Raw genomic sequence first — 5,674 nt, 5'->3', positions numbered from 1 at the left:
CAAGCAAGCATTTTAGCTTGACTACAAATAATAATTCTACATGTGGCAAGCTTACTAGTACATGTGGAAGTCCCTACGAGCCACTATAGAAGACTCCTTATTTATACAACAGTCCACTCAAATTAATGAACTGTTTATGAATGATAACAAGAGTCATACAACTAGTGAGGATTCAGAATCCATGATATACACAATACCTTGTAAGCAGGCAGAAGCAAATGATGTATAAAAAATACAAGTTCCTACAGCCAAAAGCAAGAGATTAGTTAGTGCACTACAATCTACCTACAAAAATCATGCAAGTAGTGCACGACAATCTACCTGTGCAAAGAAGCAAATAACTCAATCTAGAAGCTGTTCTGCCCCACCATCGGATCCACAATATGCACCGTAGTTTGTATACACATAGTTACACAAAGGGGTGAATTCAATCATACTACTCTGGCAAGCGTGTTATTGATACACACGAGACACCTAGGGATGTTACACGGGTTGATAAGTGAATTCAGGTTCAAACCTGATCCTAATAGGAGTCGACAAGGTTTGAACCTTCAAAAAAATACACGGTTGTGGTGACCCGTGTATTTGTTTTAATACATTCATATTAGGCCTTCAAGGACTACAATCAAAAAAATTTACAAATAAAGGCGCAAAGCCTATGAAACCCGATCCTCCTAAGCAAGTAAATAGGAGTAGACATGGTTCGAAACATCGAATAAATATACGGTCATGAAATTGACTGAAATATTTATTTTGTATATTCATATTAGGCCTTCAAGGCTTTTGATAAAGAAAATTCATAAACAAAGGCACAAAGCCTACGAGAAACCCGATCCTCGATCAGCAGCTCGGCCGAGTCGACAATATTCAATCAACAAATAAAAATTACCCCACACCCCGATGATGGCCGTGTTGAATGCAAATCTCAACCGGAGGGGTCCATTCCAAACATACCGGTTATGGAGAGAGCCAATACGTTCCTTATTGGCATCAAATCATTGAGATATGAATCAATAGGATATGACCGATAGGGCCCAAAGCCCTCTGTTAGCTAAAGTGGATTCAAATTTGTCCCCTTAGACAAATATTCACCCCAGGTTTACAAGGTCCCCTTAGACGAAGCAACAAATGGCTGCCGACAAGGATCCTTCTATCAGGTTTGGTCGACTACCTCCTCTGACTAAGTAGACTAGGGACCATGATGGCCCGGGATGACGAAATCATGGGATCTTGATCGAGTCCATCATCCATTCCCCCACCATCCTCTTTAAGTGCTAGATGGTGAAATTTCTACTTTTAAATATATCAAATCCTATAAATTTTAAATACCCATACTTCTACTATATGCTAGATACTACGTATCTCTACGAATCTCTACGTATCTGATTGATGACTAGCCTTAATCGAAAGTTCTTTCTCATTAGTGGGAGGGGTAATTAACTATAGGGACTTACTCCTATAGGAAACCAGAACTCAGATCATAAAGTCCTCGTAAAATGAGGGTGAAATCTCTAGGTAGTGTCTTATCTACAAACCCATCTGCCTTCCCAAATTTATCCCGGAACTTAATTCTGTTAAAATTCCCTCGCCAAAATAAAAGCAACAATAGTACGGGCGGAGGTCAGGGCCGAATTTTTGGAAACCACAACTTCTTATCAAAGTGGTATCAGAGTGTTGTCATGGGCCAAAATATAGGACTTCCTTGCTGATTTCTACTACATTTTCACCCCCATATAAATGAATTTGGCTGTTTGAGCACAAAATCCATTGTTTTTGGCTGTTTTTGCTTCCTATGGCCGGAAGAAAGATAGAAGTGTTGGAGGAGGAGATTGAACAAATGAAATTTAAAATTTCAAATCTCCAAGCCCAAATTTTAGATTGCAAAACTCAAATTGCCTCCATCCATTAGAAGATCAATGAAAAATTTTCCATCCTTAAGGAGAGGTTAAAGAAATTGATCGAGGTTCAAACCAAAACATCTCCGATGAAGGTGAGGGAAGCAGCCGACAGTCAAGGAAGTAGGGAAATCCCTAATCCAATAAGGCAAAGAGAAGATCAGGAGGTGAAGATTTTGGAGGGGTTGATTATGATCAAAGGGATGTCAAATTTGAAAGGAGGGGGATGAATATGATCGATGGGGTGCTGAAATTGAAGGGAGAATGTGGGCATGTAATGAAAGGTTTGGATACGAGCGTAGAATGGATGATTGGAACAATTAGGAGGAACCACCCCATTGGAGATGGAAAACTTTTGAGGAACTAGGGGTGACAAAGGAGATCTGATGGTAAGGTAGCTCAAGATGCCTATTTTTAAGGGAGATGATCCTCATGGGTGGATCTACAAGGTGGAAAGTTACTTTACCGTCAATAGGATGACGGAGGAGGAAAGACTGACGTTAGCCGGGATATGCTTGGAGGGAAAAGCTCTAGCATGATACTAGGGGAAGGATACAAGGAGACCCATATGAACCTAAAGGGAGTTTAAGGACTACTTGTTGGAATTTGAACCAGCAAGGAGGGGACTTCTATGAGCAGTTCTTCGCCTTGACATAAGAGAGGATAGTTGTGGAGTATCGTGAGCAATTTGAGCACTTGGACAACAGACTTGACCAGATTTCAGAGATTATACTGGATGGAAAAATTATGAAAGGGATCAAATTAAATATTCGGGTAGTAGTTAGAGTGATAAACCTTTTGATTTGGGAGAGGCTATGAAGCTAGCCCAGTTAGTGGAGGATCAGAGGGACCTGGAGAGAGGGGCTAGAGGCAAAAGCTCAAGAGTTCTGTACAGGATGACCACAACCTTTTTAACATCCAAGGATCCGACATCATATACTCTTAAAGAGACCCTGAAAGAGAAGATTGTAGGAGAAAGACCAGCGGAAAACTTCAAAAAATTCACAGAAACAAAGCTACATGAAAAGAGGTCGAAGGTGTTAAGTTTAATATGTTAAGAGAGGTATACACCGGGTCACAAGCGTAATGACCGAACTCTTCAGGTTTTCATTATTTTTTATGACGAGAAAGTTAGGGAAGGAGCTGTCTTTCCACCTTGCAGACAAGGTGGTCTTTGGGAGGGGGTATTGTTAGACGCCAAATAGGCGCCTATTTGACGGAATAGCATTCCACATGTTTAGGCGAAACATGCATCTATTTAATTAAGGAGGGACTCAGCAGTCTAGCAGTAATTAAGGTCAGCAATTATGAGGAACTTAAAAGGGGATTAGTAGAAAAATTCAACTTATGAGGGTTATTTTGGAATTAACTAAATTTTGTATGTTTTAAATACATTGTTTAAGCTCAAGTTAGGTTTTATCTTGTGTTTGCTAAAATTTAGAGTGTTCTTAGGGAATTTTGGGCTCTAGCCACTGGCTAGAGATTTGGGAGTGTCGGATCCTCTCCAGTTGAGGATCCATTGTATCTTGTTCATTTTCTTCCCTATTTCATCAATTGAAGAGTGTTTTCTTCCATTATATTTCTACAAATAACCTTTGAGATTATATTTGGATTGCTGAAATTCAATTTCAGCCATTGGAAATTGGATTTCTACAACCACTTCCTATTACAAACTACATGGAATACTTTATTCTAGCAAAAAAAAAAGCTTTAGCTAAATAGGTAAGGGAAATTCTTAGCATTTTAAGAGCTTAAAGTTTGTCTCAACTAAAAGGAAAAGAGGTCGTGTATTTTCCATGTTATTCAGATTTTTGTTTGACCGGTCCATTGGACTGGTCCAGCCGATCCACACGGGACCGGCCCAGGCGCGAATGAGGCGGAACGCCTCCGCCTCTTGCTTTAGCCGCATACAATGCACGATCAAATGAAGCATTTTAGGAAGGATTTTTAAGGGATTTGGGAGGGAATGTAGAGACTGTTTAGGGATTTCCTTTTGATTTGTATGCATAAAATAATTTGTTTACCTAAGGTTATGAAATTTGATCTCTCCTAAATTTAGGTTTTCTTTGGGCTCTAGCGGCGTCTAGAGATTTCGGAGAGATCAATCCTCCACTCGAATAGAGGATAAATGTATCTTGAAATTTTCCTTTCTATTTCATCAAATAATACAAATTGTCCACTATTTTTTGTGATTTTGTGAGGATTTTTGTGGAGAATTCTCTTTGTTTTCTGAAGATTGATAGGAAATACTTGAGATCTACAAGTGTTTCCTATCAAATTGGTATCAGAACAAGACTTGGGACCGGTGGTGGGCTATTTTTGGCAAATTTCAGTAATTTTTTGTCTGGAAAAGGGGGAAGTTGCCGTTTTTGGAGTCCCAAATTCAAATTTTGTGAATCTATAAACTCCGTATTGTGATGGAGGACAAGAAGGTGGATGCTTTGGAAGAAAGGCTTGAAAGGGAGATAAATCAAACCAAGAAAATGATGGAGGAAAAGATTTCATCCATGGAAGGACAAGTAGCCAATCTCCGGGACGTGATGGAGAAAATGTTGGAGGTCCACAACAAAACGGCATCTTCTGTGGCAAAAGTTGTCGAAGGGAAAAGCACTAAATCTGAAATCCGTAACGAGGAATATGAGGTGGAAATCATGGAAGGAGAAAGAAGAAGACCCCATCTGGGGAACGCCATGAGGGATACTATGGCCGTCGAGGTGCTAATTTTGAAGAAAGAATAGGGGACTTCAAAGTGGTTTTGGGCTATGGCAAGGAAAGGAAAGACCAGGAGACATGGGGAGGGCCGAGCACTTGGGAGAGAGGAAGCTATGGAAGAATAAGGGGGAATGATGGCGATCAGAATGTGAGGAAGCTGAAGATGCCCATATTTAAAGGGGAGGATGTGTATGTGTGGATTTATAAGGTGGAGAGATTCTTCGCCTTCAATGGGTTGGCGGAGAAGGAGAAGCTAATAGCGACAGTCTTGTTCTAGTGGAGAGACCAGAAGGCCTATCAAGAATTGGAGGGAATTCAAGGACTGCATAATAGATTGCTTCCAAACCGACCAGAGAAAAGATTTTTATGAGCAGTTATTTGCTCTGACGCAAGAGGGATCAGTAGCAGATTACCGGGAGCAGTTTGAGCACCTGACCAGTAGGGTGGAGTGATTATCATATATTGTACTTGAGGGGAACTTCATGAAGGGGCTAAAGGCAGATTGTCCTGATGCCGCGGGACGTAGGGGAGGCCATGAAGTTTGCACAGCTGGTTGAAAATCATAAAAATCTAAAGAAGGGAGCTAGGAGTAGCACCTTAGGAGGCTCTTATAGGACGACAAACACTCTTCTAGAAACCAAGGGTCCTACATCATGCAACATTAATGAGACCACCATGGAGAAGCTAGTAGGAGGGAGTGGGAAAATTTTCAAGAGGCTGACAGAGAAGGAGATGACGGAGAAGAGGGTAAAGGGGTTATGTTTCCTGTGTGAGGAGAAGTATTCTCCAGGGCACAGGTGTGGAGATCGAACTCTTCAGGTTCTCACCATCTGTGATGATGAGAAAAATGAGGGAGGTGAGCGAGAGATGGATGACAAGTTGCATCTGGATGTGGTGGAGGTCTCCCTGAATTCAATAGTAGAAATTACTTCGAATCATACGATGAAGGTTAAAGGGCAAATATCAGGCATAGAGGTGGTAGTATTGATTAATAGTGGGGCTACCCATATTTTTATTTTCAGTCTGGTCGTAAACCAACTGTGAGTGAAATTTGTGGACACTGATTA

This window comes from Dendrobium catenatum, unplaced genomic scaffold, assembly GCF_001605985.2.
Source record: "Dendrobium catenatum unplaced genomic scaffold, ASM160598v2 fragScaff_scaffold_1470, whole genome shotgun sequence".
NCBI classification, from domain to species: domain Eukaryota; kingdom Viridiplantae; phylum Streptophyta; class Magnoliopsida; order Asparagales; family Orchidaceae; genus Dendrobium; species Dendrobium catenatum.
Note: the sequence above shows the minus strand (reverse complement) of the source record.